The sequence below is a fragment of the Vigna unguiculata genome, chromosome 4 (genome assembly GCF_037176805.1).
Source record: "Vigna unguiculata cultivar grain cowpea cultivar isolate G323 ecotype 2 chromosome 4, ASM3717680v1, whole genome shotgun sequence".
In the NCBI taxonomy this organism is placed as follows: Eukaryota; Viridiplantae; Streptophyta; class Magnoliopsida; order Fabales; family Fabaceae; genus Vigna; species Vigna unguiculata.
This window is the reverse complement of record NC_140795.1, coordinates 37,559,627-37,576,582: the sequence shown is the minus strand read 5'-3', so window position 1 is coordinate 37,576,582 and position 16,956 is coordinate 37,559,627. Positions and strand designations below refer to the sequence as shown.

Genomic DNA, 16,956 nt, shown 5'->3' with positions numbered 1-16,956 from the left:
CGATCAAATTTTGGCAGAAATTGACTCAATCCAATTTAAAATTAAAGTAGATCGCATTAAAAAAATTAGAATTGTTTTCCCACTCCTAATCCAAGTAAACAAAATTTAGTTTAAACTAATTCATTGTTTTAAGAAAACAAAATAAAGACTACCGTTCAAAAAAAAAACATTTTTGAACCTGCAGAATATTATAAACTTTTGAAAGGCTGTAACAATTTTTCTTTTATCAGGAACAATTTTAGGAACAATTTTAGTTAAAAATAAGATTTAAAGAATAGATATGTGTATCATTTACCTTTTCATTTTCATTGAATGTTTTTTCAACGGTGCCTTCTAAATTAAATATTTTAATTTTAAGTTTTTTTTTTTTAACTATGCATCAGTATTCGTGTATTTATTACTATTATTTTTTTAATGATATTTGATGATATAAACAGTCATGAAAAATGAATAATCATAAAATGATATATATATATATATATATATATATATATATATATATATATATATATATATATATATATATATATATATATATATCAAACATTCAAACAATAAAATAAAATTTGTATAAATAAATAATAAAAACTATTAATATTAATATAGATATTCAATTCACCCTTGAGATGTATAAAATAATTCATACACATTGACCAAATAAAACTATTCATTACGAACAACTTCTATAAATATTTGAATTATATGGTTGTGAAAAATAGCAACACTAAGTACTATTAAATAAAAATATATATTGCTAATATTTGTTCAAGAGAAAAGATCTAAAATTCTTCTTAAATTGTAACTATTAGAAATATTCAGAATACATACATCACTTTTCAATGAATATACCAATGTACATCTAACTAGTTAAATAAATAAAAAAATACAACCATAATAGTAATTAAATTTCAAAAATAATTTCATTTCGTATTCCACTAAAATAAAATACAAATACAATGATCACAATATTTAAGGTCCCTTGTATCTAAAAAGAAATGAGGAACGCCCACCACAGAGATATATACACCAAAACCTACAAAAACAAAAAATGTATATCATGTTAAAAATAATGTTAGCAAAGTATTAATCATGACATAACTCATAATCTATTAATCATGACATACCTTTTTGATTTGTGCTCTTTAACATGAGCATATCAGTGTGTGCTTCATCAACATGGGTTCTTATGTCTATAAGAGCATCATGCTCCTCCATCGGACATGGGAACACTTTGGCCTTCTCATTCCGCAACCTCTGCACAAGACACTTTACCTGTATATATCATGCACACAGATCTTCTGGCAACACTTAAGAGTGGAAAACCAACAAAAGTGTTATCATCCAAATACATCACAACATCAAGAAACAAACTGAACACACTCCAAAATGTAAGATTAGACATCACAAAAGTAAAAACCAAAAAGAAATTAGTAAACTACTTGATGACAAGATTTTTTAGTTCCTCCAATTCGTTCAAATTGGAGGACAGGCTCTTTGGAGTTCTTATTCTAACCCAAAATTCCTTGACTATACGATATACAAGATTGGTATGGTTCACCTTGTCGCTTCCTGTAAACATAATTCCAGAATTATAATTCATGACTACAATACAAACTCAAAAAACCAATTGATAAAAATGAAAAGAAACCCACTAGAAGAAACTACGGTTGCAAAAGTCTCGACACTTCGAACATGTTCAATAAGCCAATTGTGCCACCTCTTTGACATTCTCCCCATACCTAATTTTCCACATGAAAATCCTCTTTAGACCAAACATGTACATATATATACTTTTTAGGCAAATCCAATTTATAGTATTCAATGCTTTCTTAAAGAAAATACAAAGAAAAACATTTAGAATATGACGTGATTGCATCATTAAACTCTCCAAATATTTCAATTATAGCTCTTACAAATACAAAAGTGAATGCTTAAACCATAAAATAAATAAAAATAACGTCTTTACAAATTTATAATTGCCATGCATTAGACCAAAACTATTTTTCTGTCAAACTTTCTTCCACTTGTCACTGTGATTTCTCAGATTTTCTCCAAGGAAAAGGAGGAGAAAAAAAATGAAGAAACAAGAGAGAAAGAAAAGTGAAACATATTATGCAAAAACTAATTAATAAGATAAGTTACCAACACCAGTGTAATAAGGGCTTTTGGCCCCAGTTATTTTTGTCATTCTGCCTCGGTTTTAGAACCGAAGCATATTGGGGTGAGGCCAAAAGGGGGTGCCTTTTGGCCTCGGTTATCACCCGAGGCCGTAAAAACACTTTTCTGCCTCGGTTGCAGAGGGACCGGAGCCATAGGTTCAACAATATTTTTTTTAATTAAAAATTTCGCAGAGCCTTTGGCCTTGGTTATGGTAAGAACCGAGGCCATATACCCCGTCAGTACCCATCAGCAACCATCCATCATCAACAAACCCATTCTCTTCAGATTCACCCACTTTCTAGTTCAGAAGCCTCCATTTTATACGAATATCAAACCCAAATTCTAAGCCTTTGTTATTGTATTTCTTTTTTATGAAACTCAAGAGAGGATTTGGAAGATTCTCTTCTCCACAAGCCACCAAATTCACTGAGGTAGTATTAATGTTCTCACATTCTGAACAACAGAGATATGAAAAACATGCTTTTTATACTGAAATAAAAGCCACCTAATCTATGTGATAAGGAAGCAGTACCAACAATGTAACCTGCATAGGAAGATGAAGGAGTTTTTATACTGAAATAAAGATAGTAAAATAAAACTTCAATGGCATACTACATACTCATCAGATACAGGTAAATTTTTATGCTTAATGATTTTTCCTGATATTGTTTTGTTGATGGTTCTTGGCTTGATTAACTTGACAGTGATTTCATTGTTATTACCTATTCCAGCTGTCATGACTCAGTGCGTGCATGCTGAAGTTTCTTCCAGTGCTATTCTCCTGACACTGCCATGGATTAGTGTTATTATCTTCGATTTTTCATTGCTCCCTCTCCCTTTATCTCAACCACTCTGCCATCTTCATCTACAATTGAGAAAAACAACATTTTCGGTATTCTGCACAATACTAAACAAAATCTTGGCACTGATCACACAGGCACACTACAAAGAATCAAAAACCATACAACCAAGACTAGACTTTTCACATAGAATGCTTCTTGCGTAAACCTTTTTCATGACCTGAGAGATCCGACTCCTTTGCCGCCACGCGCTGGTGCAGGATGAACGGTAGGCGCTTGATCGCGTCGGCGTCGAGATCGTCCTGAGAAGGAAGCATCGACGGCGCCTGGTGCGATGGATGGCGTCGAAGAGGAGGCCATGGTGGCGGCAAATCTGTCGAGCGAAGAAGAGCCACCAGCGAGAGCTTGTCACGACCTTGCAAGCTTCCCGGTCCGCTAGAGCCACCAGCAACGGCTTGCGGAGACAGTGGCCGGAGCAGCGCAGTGGCAGCACAGCGTGGTTGCAGAACTTCGCGTGGTGGTGGTGGGTGGCTGGAGCAGCAAGTTGTAGAGAGAAAGAGAGAGAGAGAGAGAGAGAGAGAGAGAGAGAGAGGAGAAATGCACCGCGGGGAAGAAAAGGGGTTCGCAAATTTTGAACCCTAATTAAACTATATGGCCTCGGTTCAATTAATAACCGAGGCATATAGCCCTATTTGGCCCCGGTTCAATGACACCCGAGGCCAAAGACTTAATGGTTAGTGGCATTTTTGAAATATCCAGCCACATTTTTTGCTTCGGGTCTTTGGAACCAAAGTATATAACCCTCTTTTGGCACCGGTTTTTTTGAACCGAAGCATATAACCCCCTTTTGCTTCGGGTTTTCGCTGAACCGAGCATAAAAGTTGCTTGAAATTGCAAAAATGTCACCGCGCCATTATATGCTTCGGTTCCTGACCAACCGAGGCATATAAGGCGAGGTAAAAAGCAAAATTTGTACTAGTGCAAGAAGAACAAGCGCCGCAAACTATTGTTTTGCTCTTCTTCTTCTCCTTTCTAGCTAGGTTAGAAAATTTTTTTTCTTCCTCTGAATAAATTAGGTATCTTAATGGAACCAAACCTAATCTACGGAGCAGTGGAGAAATGAGTTAGGTCTCTTAAAAAGAAGGAAACCTACTCTCTCATTTTGGGACTTTGAAAGAAAAGAAATAATACACTTTTGCCACTGCCAATACGAATGCTTTGGCTTTGAAAGTAAAAACAATGTATCGTTGCCACTGTTTATACAAATGCTTGCACCATAGGTTTTAAAGACGCTCACGTGAATTACTTTTGTTTTATTTATTATTTTTTTTATATTTTATGTTATTATTGAATTTTAAAATTAAGATTTTTTTATCTTATTATTTTATTTTCTTTCTTTTCTAAATTGCATGTTTTAGTTTGTTTATATTTTACTGTTTGTAGAGAAAGTTTATGAACAAATATCTTATATTTTATTTTCTTATATAATCAATTAATTTTATTTAAATTATTTTTATCTAGATGTTAAATTTAATTTAATTTCTTTCTAATGTTTTAGATTCTAATATAATTATAAATATAATCTATATTTTAAGACTTATTTTTAAAATCTTTTAAATATTAAAATTTGCTTAACTAGCATATTCTAGTAAAAAAGAAAATAAGAGGGGATTTACGATGTAATTTTTCTAATTTATAATAACATGTCTAAATATCGTAATGAAAATAAATATCTGATAGAAAGTAAGACATTTAAGTTAAATTTTAGATATAATTTTTCAAAAATTTGAAATCATAAAACACGGGATTATTATTTTGTTTCTGTTACTTTTTTCTGAAATCATAAATCATAAAACCAAAGTCCTACTGATTAGATTAGTTTATTAGAAAATTTACCTAATTGATTATCGTAGGTGAATTTTCACTCCATATACAATGTTTTATGATAATCTATTAGTTAAATATCTAATTCATTAATGTAATCGATATATTCAAGAATATGAAAACTTACCATTAAAAAGACAGTAGTAATTAAATTGCTTCTTTCATTGGTTCAGAAAAAGTACGGTTTTCAATGAAAGAAAAGAAAGAAGTTATTGAAAAGATGTAGAAACAGTAAATTGTTTGTTTCGTGGTTGAGGTCATTGGTGAATAGAAGCGGCACAAGAAAAGGGTTTTCAATGAAAACAAAATTCATTGAAAAGCTAAACTTGCTGCGTCATTGCTAAGTTGGAATGAGTGAAAGAATACAGATTTCAACAAAAGAAAAAGTTGGTATTGAAAAGCTGAATACCGTTGCCAATAGCAATTCTGCACATGTTTCAACTATTGGCAATTAAAAGAAAATGACACTATATAAATAAAATACAAATAATTATTAACTAGAGCACTAAACAAAATATTTAATATTCCAAATATATTAGAGAAGTATATAATAAATTTCTAACAGAGAAGAGAAATATTTATTAAATTTGCTTAAATTTGAACTCTCACTTACGTAAATAAAAATGGTGAAAATAGTATACTCCTTTTTCTCATGTACGACAGATTTGTTTTAGAATGAATCTCCCTCAGTTGAAAGTGATACCCAACTACTCATATTTCATAATTAATTTAGTATTTATTTTTTAATGCCCTTCTTATAAATTATCAGAAAGTACGGTGAACAACTAAATCAAAACTAACTATCCAAGTTAGGGGTTATATCACGGGTCAATATTTCAATGCACACCCAAATATTTGCATTAAATTCAAAATTCAAAATTCACTTTTTATAAAAATTTTGTTTTCGAGACCGACTTAATCAAATTTATTCGAATTTTAACTGAAAAATAGAATTTACCTTTTCAGTTTCATTGATTTTTTTTCAACAGTGCCTTCTAAATTAAATATTTTAATTTTAAGTCTTTTTTTCTAATTATGCATCAGTATTCGTGTATTTATTACTATTGTTTTTTTAGTGATATTTGATGATATGAACGGTCATGAAAAATAATAATCGTAAAATGATATATATATATATATATATATAAATATATTTCTACATATATGAATTATATGGTTATGAAAAATAGCAACACTAGGTGCTATTAAACAAAAATCTATATTGTTAATATTTGATCAAGAGAAAAATCTAAAATTCTTCTTAAATTGTAACTGTTGGAAATATACAGAATACATACATCACTTTTCAATGAATAATATATCGTTGTACATCTACCTAGTTAAAAATACAACCATAATAGTAATTAAATTAAAAAAAATAATTTCATTTCATATTCCACTAAAATAAAATACAAAAAATGTATATACAATTAATTAAGGTCCTTGTATCCCAAAACAAATGAGGAACGGCCAGAACAGAGAGATATCTACGAAAACCTACAAAAACAAGAAATGTATATCATGTTAAAAATAATGTTGGCAACATATATTATTATTAGATAAATTTACAAGAGTCTTATAGATACAATACCATGATGCACCGAGTGTTTTGACAAGCGTCTTGTTTGAGAGCTCTTACATCTTTTAGCCCTGCAAATGCAATTCAATAGCTGTGGCTTAGTCTAGATAACATGAATGATGCATAACTTATAATCCATTAATCATGACATACCTTTTTGATTTGTGCTCTTTAACCTGAACATATCAGTGTGTGTTTCATCAACCTGGGTTCTTATATCTATAAGAGCATCATGCTCCTCCATTGGACATGGGGACACTTTGACCTTCTCATTCCACAACCTCTGCACAAGACACTTTACCTGTATATATCAAGCACACACATTTATTATGAACACACGATAACAACAAGGATAATCCATATACAAAGAGCATAATAACACCTTGTTGTATATTACCTTTTCCTTAGTTGCAGCTTCAAAAATGGCTTTAGCTTCTCCTTTCTTGAGATCAAGAGCCTGATTAAAATTACACATAGAAAATATCAGTGAAGAAATAATTGATAATTAGTTCCAATTTTGTAACATCACTCGAAGCATTAAAGGAATTTGTCGATTATGGTGCAAAAGTAAAATTAAAAAAATAATAATAAAGTACCTGATATGATTTTTTAATAAGGTTTTCAAATTCCTTGACAATACGATATAAGAGATTATACTGTTTGTCTCATCGTTTCCTACCAAAATAACTCCAGAATTAATCCATGAATAAAATACAAACTCAAAAAACAAATAGATAAAAATGAAAAGAAATCCACCATCAAAAACTACGGTTGCAAAAGTCTCGATACTTCGAACATGTTCAATCAACTTCGAACATGTTCAATCAACCAACTGTGCCACCTCTTCGACATTCTCCCCATACCTAATTTTCCACAGAAAAATCCTCTTTAGACAAACCATGTACATATTTATATACTTTTTAGCCAAATCCAATTTATAGTATTTAATGCTTTCTTAAAGCTAATACAAAGAAAAAACATTTAGAATATTGCATTATTAAACTCTCCATATATTTCAATTATGAATTAGTTTTAGCTCTTACAAATACAAAAGTGAATGCTTAAATCATAAAATAAATAAAAATAAGTCTAAACTTTAGAGTTTTCACGTTCTTAGAATAAGAGAGAGAAAAATTTTAACATGAATATGCATGAAAGAAATTGCACTTTATGTATATATAAATGAAGAGAGTATATAGAAAGTTGTAAAGGTAAATGAATATATGTCATGAATTAGACCAAAACTATTTTTCTGTCAAACTTTCTTCCACTTGTCACTGTACTTTCTCATATTTTCTCCAAGGAAAAGGAGGAGTAAAAGAAAAATGAAGAAACAAGAGAAAAAGAATAGTGAAACATATTATGCAAGAACTACTTAATAAGATAAGTTACCTGAAGAACACACTCTGCTATCTTAGAGGAACAAACCTAATCTCTGAAAAAGTGAAGAAATGAATTAGGTCTTTTAAAGAAAAGGAAACCTATTCTCTCATTTTGAAACTTTGAAAGAAAAAAAATAATAATGCACCGTTGTTACAGTCAATACGAATGCTTTGGCTTTGAAAGTAAAAGCAATGCACCGTTATCACTGTCCATACAAATGTTTGCACCACAGGTTTTAAAGACCCTCACGTGAATTACTTTTATTTTATTTACTATTTTTTTTATATTTTATGTTACTATTGAATTTTAAAATTAAGATTTTTTTATCTCATTATTTTATTTTCATTCTTTTCTAAATTGCATTTTTAGTTTGTTTATATTTTACTGTTTATAGAGAAAATTTATGAACAAATATCTTATATTTTATTTTCTTATATAATCAGTTAATTTAATTTAAATTATTTTTATCTACCTGTTAAATTTAATTTAATTTCTTTCTAATATTTTAGATTTTTTTTAAATTCATTAATAGATAGATTCTAATATAATTATAAATATAATCTATATTTTAAGACTTTATTTTTAAAATCCTTTAAATATTAAAATTTGTTTAACTAACATATTCTAGTAAAAAAGAAAATAATGAATCATTGAGCAGGTTTGTCCTATACATTGACGTGAATGAAGACTAATTTGTTTATAGAAGAATCTGCGCATTCAATTTTTGCTATGAAGAGTTGAAGTCATCGGTTGAGAGAAGCGGCAAAAGAAAAGGGTTTTCGATCAAAACAACATTCATTGAAAACCTAAACCTGCTGCGTCATTTCTATGGTTCAGAAAAGAGGCAAAGAAAAACGTTTTTCAAAGAAAACAATGTTCATTGAAAACCTAATCCTGCTGCATCACAGACCTTAGAAGATATTGCAGAGATATTTTGTTTCACAGTTGAGGTCATTGGTTGAGAGAAGCGGCAAAAGAAAAAGGTTTTCAATGAAAACAAGATTTATTGAAAAACTAAACCTGCTGCGTCATTTGTAAGTTGGAATGAGTGCAGAAAACCCTCTGAAACAATACAGCTTTCAATGAAAGAAAAACCCTAGAAATTGCAGAGAGGTTGGTGTCTTCTTCATTAATATTGCCTCTTTCATACTCATCATATCTTATGCTCATTGGTTCAGAAAGGAGGCAAACAAAAACGTTTTTCAAAGAAAACAATATTCATGGAAAAGCTAAACCTGCTTCGTCAGAGACCTTAGAAGATATTTTGCTACAAAAATGGGGATTAAAGATATAATTTAACCTAGATAAAATACAAATAATTATTAAATAGAGCATTAAACAAAAAGTTTTATGTCCCTAAAAGTATTTGAGGCCAACTTGGTCGACTTCGACCATATTTTGGTTGGGACTGACTAGGTCGATGTTGATCGAATTTCGGTCAAGGTCAACTTGGTTGAATGGTGGTCGGAACTGAATGGACTGAATTCTGTCATATTTCGGTTGGGGTTGATTCGACTGAATTTTAGTTGAGCTTCAGTCAGGATTGACTTATCTCGACCTTGAACTCTATCTAGATCAACTCATATCGACCTTCTGTCCTAACCAACTAAAAACTTAGATTAAAAATCTGAATTGGATATTTTGTGATTTTCCATATTTGAAAATCCGAATTCAAAGAAAAGATATTCAATTAAAAAATATATAAAATATAGATCAACTAATATCTAAATTTAGTAAATAAATTTAAATAGATTAATTTTTAATAAAATAAACTTTAAATGAATTCGATTGGAAAAAAAATAGATCTAGAGAAAAAATAGATCAGATCAAGAAAATTGAAAATTTATGTCCGACCCTAATCAAGTAAACACAATTTAATTTAAACTAATTCATTTAAGAAAACAAAATAAAGGCTACCATTCAAAAAATTTCTTTTGAAACTGCAGAATATTATAAACTTTTAAAGGCTGTAACAATTATATTTTTTTTATCAGGAACCATTTTTGTTAAAAATAGATTTACATAACTTTTATGTTCTTAACGTGTATCATTTACCTTTTCAGTTCAATTGATATATTTTTAAACAGTACCTTCTAAAATAAATATTTTAATTTTAAGTTTTTTTTTACTTGTACATGAGTATTCGTGTATTTATTATTATTTTTTAATTATATTTGATGATATGTAAAACAGTCAAGAAAAAAATGAATAATCATAATATATATATATATATATATATATATATATATTATTTATAAAACATTCCAACAATAAAATAAAATTTGTATAAAAAAAATAAAGCTAATAATATTAATATAGATATTCAACTCAGAATTGAAATGTATAAATAATTCGTACACATTGACCAAATAAAACTATTCATTACGAACAACATAAATATTTCTACATATATGAATTATATGGTTATGAAAAAAAAAGGGTGATTGTGATATTGATAATTTATATATTTGTAGGAAAAGAATGGGTGATTGTTTCTTACATGCTTGCTCTCCACCTGTTATATTAAGGTTGTGGCTTAATTCTTTGAGAAGCTTAATTCATTTTAATTATTTTCTTCACCAAAATACTTATTGGATGTTGTTTATCGTATAAACATTCATTCAAAAGTGTATTTATATGGTTAAAATAAGATATAATTAAGACATTTCCACCACTCTATTATATAAGCTATGATACCATGCTAGATTTCATTTTAAAATATCAATAAATATGTAATAAGATGTACTATTACACTTAAGTCGACTATATGTGACTTCTCAACATTTATTTGTGGAATTAATTTTTATAGAAATCTTCTTAACTAATTTCGTAAATAACTAAAGCATAACTTCTTTTATAATCTCAATTCATTTTAATTACTTTCTCTTGATATAAATATTTATTCTGAAATTTGTGGAATTAATACCGAAATACTTTTTAAAATGTATTTATCATGTAAGTATTCATACATAAATTATTTCTATGATTGAAATCTGTAATGTTTTATTTTAATAAATACAAGCTATTAATTGAATTAAAAAATAATATATAACATATAATTGGTAACTATATATTATTTATGTAACAATATAGAACCATTTCATAAGAGTGATTTTTTAAACAGTTATTATCATTCATACTTTTAGATTATTCTAAATAATTTATTATGTAACAATTTAAAATACATTTTTTTAATTTATTATTATTATCAAATAAAGAAGAAACATACCATAAAACAAATTTCAAAATAAGATTTATTTATCTTCATTCACAAATAAGGATAATGATAAAACAAGACTACTTTATGAAACATCTGATGACAAGAATTTCCTCTTTTTCTGATTCGAATCAGAGGACTAGTCACAACATTCTTAGAGTTCTTAATTCGTTTTCAAATTCTTTGACAATACAATATAAGAGATTGATATTGTTCATGTCATCGTTTCCTATAAAAAAACCTTCAGAATTAATTCATGAATACACAAACTTAAAATACAATTAGATAAAAACGAAAAGTAATCCATTAGAAAAAAATATGGTTACAAAAGTCTCGAAATTTCGAACAAGTTCAATCAATCATTCTCTCCATACCAAATTTCTCATAGGAAAATCCTAAAGAGAAAAAAAAAAAAATATATATATATATATATATATATATATATATATAAAAGGTATATTATTCATGTGAATAATTACGAAAAAAAAAATAAAAATATTCGTCAAACAAGTCAAATTCACTTTCAAATAAAAATCATCTTTAATTAATTTCTCTTTCCAAAGGACATGCAAAATTCTTTCTTTTTGAACTCTAACCCTTAGCCAGGACTGTTTCAACTCTTTCTTTAAAAATAATAATTATTCAAACTGATAAACATCAAAGAACAACAAATTTGAATATGGAACACTGTCTTTGAATCTCCAAATGTGAACACTGTTCCACAATAAGAAGATATTATATTTAAGAACTAATACATATTAGTACCTTCTTTCTGTGCACCCTCAATTGAAGAAAAAACATCAATAAGCAAAACTGATTTTTATTATATTAAATCAGTTATTTTTCGACTTTATCTTTTTTACCTTACATCTATTACTAATTTTCAAAACTACATTTTTATTACTAACTAATTTAGTCTTTTTAATTATTAATTTTAATTTAAATAACTAATAACTTCAACAAATAATTATCTAATTTGAATTTGAATTTTTTAATTTTATACATTTTGTATTTTAAATTTTATATAAAATTTTATTAAGTAGTTTTATACTTCTTTGAAATAAAAAAATAAAATTCAATCTAACAATTGAAAATAAATAAAAATTAATCTTATATTTTATGTGCAGATGTGACACTTAATCCCAATGAATGTGCAAATGTGACACTTAATCCCAATGTCAAGTTTGACCATCCAAGATTGAATTCATTGTCAATCTTCTTGAATGTCTAATAGAATGATCTCCCAAGAATGCAAGAACTCTGCCTATCTCAATCTCTTAGAAAAATCTCTTCTTGATTCAGTGATGTGTAATTTTCAAATTGATTTCATATTTGTTTTTAAACCAGAGTTGTATTAATGAGATTAGTGTATTAGGAAATTTACCTAATTGATTATCATGGGTGAATTTTCACTACATAAGTACAGTGCCTTATGATAATCCATTAGTTACATGTCTACTCCATTAACGAGTTCTGCAATTGATATATTCAAGAGTCTGACAACTAATCTATACCGTTCAAGCTTGGCTTACATGTAATCCTAGGTATACATCACCTATACAAATGATAAGTTCAAGACTAAGTCTAAAAAAGTGATACAAGGTGCTTGTATGACTTTGGACATCATCAAAATCATTTTTATTGGATTGATCAGGCTCCCCTTTCAACAATTATTTTTTAACAAAATACATAAAAATTAAAAAAAGAAAAAGACATAAAGGTTAAAAAGGTATTTTAGGTAGTTTCATAAAATATGGGAATGCTGAAGAAATTATTGGAGGTGCAGGGAAAAACAGCCCAACAGTTTCATAAAATTTGTCCACAAAGTTGGGAATGGGCTAGGTCAATTGAGGGAGTGGGTATTGATGCATTAGACCTTGGCGGGGTATATGAGAGTATTAATGATTCTCGTGATTCCTAGGAGTATTAGGGTATTACAATCGAAGCAATGTACTTGCTCCATAAATTACACCTTTTTTAACACTAAACAAGTCATTATTATCATACCATGCCATGAACCGAATTTCTCAGTTTCTCGTAATTTCTACATTTCTTTTCACCAAAATTTAAATTTCATTTTACATATCACTACACTCCAAAATGCAACATGAAAACTTACCATTTATATAGAATAAAAAAGAAACATACTTGCTCGCGATAGCAGTGTGTTTACGCTAGTGCCAGTTAATGATTCTCGTGATTCTTAGGAGTATTAAGGTATTACAATCGAAGCAATGTACTTGCTCAATAAATTACACCTTTAATTGGATTTTAACACTAAACAAGTCATTATTATCATACATGCCATGAACTGAACCTCTCATTTTCTCGTAATTTCTACATTTCTTTTCATCAAAATTTAAATTTCATTTTACATATCACTGCACTCCAAAATGCAACACGAAAATTTATGATTGAAAAAAAGTAAAAAAAAGAAAAATACTTGCTGACAATATATATTGTTATACTCGTTTAATTAGTGTATAACAAACTCATATAATATATTTTGCTATACTCATTTATTTAGTATATTTTTAGACTTGTGTAATCAAAGTATGAAATGACTCGTCTAATATTTTTTTTTTTAAAATTTACCATAAATATAAAATAATTTTACTTAAACCCTTGTTAAATCAATAACAAATTTATTAAAAAAGTTTAGAAACTTACCTTGAAATTATATTTTTAAAAAGGATTTATTTTTTGTTCGTTTATATATATGGATACTAATCATAAAATGACTCCAAAATGCAACATTAAAACTTACGATTAAAAAGAATAAAAAAGAAAAAAATAGTTGCTGGCGATATATTTTCCTAATTTGAATTTTATAAGATTTTGAAAATTTTTATTTCATGTCACCTATCACAACTTCTTGTATGTTTTAATCTCGATTAGAAGATAAATCAATATTTATGTTGAATCAAGAAATTTTCTAATGTATATTGTTATACTCATCTAATTAGTATATCAACAAACTCATATAATATATTTAATATATTTTATTATACTTATTTATTTAGTATATTTCTAAATTTGTATAATCGTATGAAATAGCTCGATTAGAAGATAAACTAATATCTATGTGACGTAATTTATGATGAATAGATAAGATGCTGTTAAATTAAAGTTCAAAAACTATGCATTTCTTCCTCTCTTTTACATCGGAGAAGAAGGAAACAATTTTAATGTGCACATTCAATTATTTACTATAAACAGTTAGATATAAAGACAGTAGTAATTAAATTGCTTCTTTCATTATTGGTTCAGAAAAAACACGGTTTTCAGCAGGTTTGTCCTATACATTCACGTGAATGATGACTAATTTGTTTATAGAAGAATCTGCGCATTCAATTTTTGCTATGACAGAGCACAGACTAATGTTTGGTTGTTTCACAGTTGAGATCATTGGTTGAGAGAAGCGGCAAAAGAAAAGGGTTTTCGATCAAAACAACATTCATTGAAAACCTAAACCTGCTGCGTCATTTCTATGGTCCAGAAAAGAGGCAAAGAAAAACGTTTTTCAAAGAAAACAATGTTCACTGAAAACCTAATCGTGCTGAAAACAAACGTTTCTTCTTTCTAAATCAAATTTGTTTCATGATAAGTTTTCTAAAAGATATAATAAAAGTAACGTCTTCATTTTTTGTTTTTGTTTTAAACTGATACAGATTAAATTTGAACGTAAATATATAAACATCTTATGGACTAGAATCTAATAATTTTAAGAAAGAAAAATTCCAACACATTAGAAAGGTCTAAATTCAATTTAACTCCCAAATAAATATATTTTAATTTAAATTACTTAATTATATAAGAAAGAAAAAATCAAAGGTTTATTTATAAACTTTTTCAGAAAACTGCAAAATACTATAATATCAAAAACTAAAACAAGTATAATTTTCTTTTGAATTAAGAATATTTTTAATTAAAAAATAATTTACTGGATTTTTATATCATAACATATGTACCGTTTCTATTTTTTAGAATATCTTTTATAAGAGTGCTCTCTAAATTAAATATTTTAGTTTTACTTATCCATGAATTTTATTATTCAGGTGTCATCAACGGTTCATGTATCCATTAATACGTAAACATTTCAAGCGTATTGAAAACACATTGATTTTTATAATAGAAAAAAAAATAAGTTACTTGACTAAAAGATAAATTTACATATATTTCAACTATTTCTTAAAATAAAATGACATAATAGATAAAATGTTGTTCCTATTTTCGTAGTAAAATATTAATTTAGTCACTTTATTCTTTTTATTTTAATTTGGTTCTTATTTTGAGAAATTTGATGCAATCAAGTCCTTTCCATTAGTGGTGTAGTAACGGTATTAAATGGGATGTCACGTGTCAATTTTTGAATTTTTTTGAATTTTTTTTATATTTCATTTATTTTTTAAAATTTAAAAAAAAATTAAAAATTTGACACGTGTCAAGGTGACATTGTGCCACGTGGAAGTGACAGTGCCATGTGGTGAGTGATAGTGCCACATTTCACTGTTATGCCATGTGTCATTTTCTTATTCTCAATTTGGTTCCTGTATAAATTGTACAATTTTGATAGAAATATTTGTGCACATTTATATAGAAATTAAATTTGGTTTCAATTTGGAGAAGGACAAAATTGCACAATTTTTACAAAATTTTGGACTAAATTGAGACAAAAATTAAAATATTGGGACCAAATTGTGAATAGAGAAATGACACCTCGCATGATAGTGACATGTGGTACTATCACTGCCACGTGGCAAAATTTTTAATTTAAAAAAAATTCAAAAAAAAAATAAAAAAATCCAGGAACTAACACATGGCACCCCATTTAACGCCGTTACTACACCACTAACGGAAAGGACTTGATTGCATCAAATTTCCCAAAATAGGGACCAAATTGAGATAAAAAAATTGAGGGACCAAATTTATATTTTGCTACGAAAATGGGGACCAAAGGTATAATTTAACCTAGATAAAATACATATAATTATTAAATAGAGCATTAAGCAAAATGTTTTATGTCCCTAAAAGTATTTGAGGCCAACTTGGCCGATTTCGACCATATTTTGGTCGGGACTGACTTGGTCGATGTTGATTGAATTTTGGTTAAGGTCAACTTGGTTGAATGGTGGTCGGAGTTGAATGGACTGAATTTCATCAGATTTCGGTTGGGGTCGATTAGATTGAATTTTAGTTGAGCTTCAGCCAGGATTGACTTGTCTCGACCTTGAACTTTTTCTAGACCAACTCATCTCGACCTTCCGTCCAAACCAACTAAAAATTTAGATTAAAAATCTGAATTGGATATTTTGTCATTTTTCGTATTTGAAAATCCGAATTTAAAAAAAGGATATTCAATAATATAGATCAACTTAAAATCTAAATATAATGAAATAAATTTAAATAGATTATTTTTTAATAAAATGAACTTTAAATGAATTCGATAGGAGAAAAAATAGATGAGATAAAGAAAATTGAAAATTTATGTCCGTCTTAATCAAGTAAACACAATTTAATTTTAACTAATTCATTTAAGAAAACAAAATAAAGGCTACCATTCAAAAATTTTCTTTTTAAACTGCAGAATATTATAAACTTTTAAAGCTGTAACAATTATTTTTTTTATCAGGAACCAATTCTTTTTAAATAGATTTACATAACTTTTATGTTCTTAACGTGTATCATTTACCTTTTCAGTTCAATTGATTGTTTTTAAACAGTACCTTCTAAAATAAATATTTTAATTTTAAGTTTTTTTTTTACCTGTGCATGAGTATTCGCGTATTTATTATTATTTTTTAATTATATTTGATGATATGTAGAACAGTCAAGAAAAAAAATGAATAATCATAATATATATATATATATATATATATATATATATTATTTATAAAACATTCCAACAATAAAATTAAATTTGTACAAAAAAA

The 16,956-nt window shown here is 27.8% G+C and overlaps 1 protein-coding gene and 1 long non-coding RNA gene across 7 annotated transcripts in view; both read right to left on the bottom strand.

Moving 5' to 3' along the window:
- Positions 1 to 901: 901 nt before the first annotated feature.
- Positions 902 to 4,201, bottom strand: LOC114181643 (uncharacterized). Of its 2 annotated transcripts, none has more exons than XR_014994666.1 (5): positions 3,169 to 4,201; positions 2,883 to 3,025; positions 1,653 to 1,739; positions 1,125 to 1,569; positions 902 to 1,033 (listed from the first exon to the last, which is right to left on the bottom strand). It is a non-coding gene; the product is annotated as an uncharacterized LOC114181643 (long non-coding RNA). The 2 variants fall into 2 exon arrangements; XR_014994667.1 differs by having other exon boundaries at positions 3,181 to 4,201.
- A 2,007-nt stretch (positions 4,202 to 6,208) lies between these two features.
- Positions 6,209 to 16,956, bottom strand: part of LOC114181543 (uncharacterized) — a 74,011-nt gene continuing 63,263 nt past the window's right edge. For 3 of the 5 annotated variants that reach the window (XR_014994652.1, XR_014994653.1, XR_014994651.1), the window contains 6 exons: positions 7,180 to 7,286; positions 7,020 to 7,098; positions 6,821 to 6,880; positions 6,577 to 6,724; positions 6,436 to 6,494; positions 6,209 to 6,341 (listed from right to left, as the gene is read on the bottom strand). The gene's annotated coding sequence lies outside the window, so the exon portion shown is untranslated. Of the gene's footprint in view, positions 6,342 to 6,435; positions 6,495 to 6,576; positions 6,725 to 6,820; positions 6,881 to 7,019; positions 7,099 to 7,179; positions 7,287 to 7,662; positions 7,765 to 7,815; positions 7,859 to 7,951; positions 8,065 to 16,956 lie in introns of those variants that run through there. The other 2 variants (XR_003604103.2, XR_003604104.2) reach the window with 2 other exon arrangements.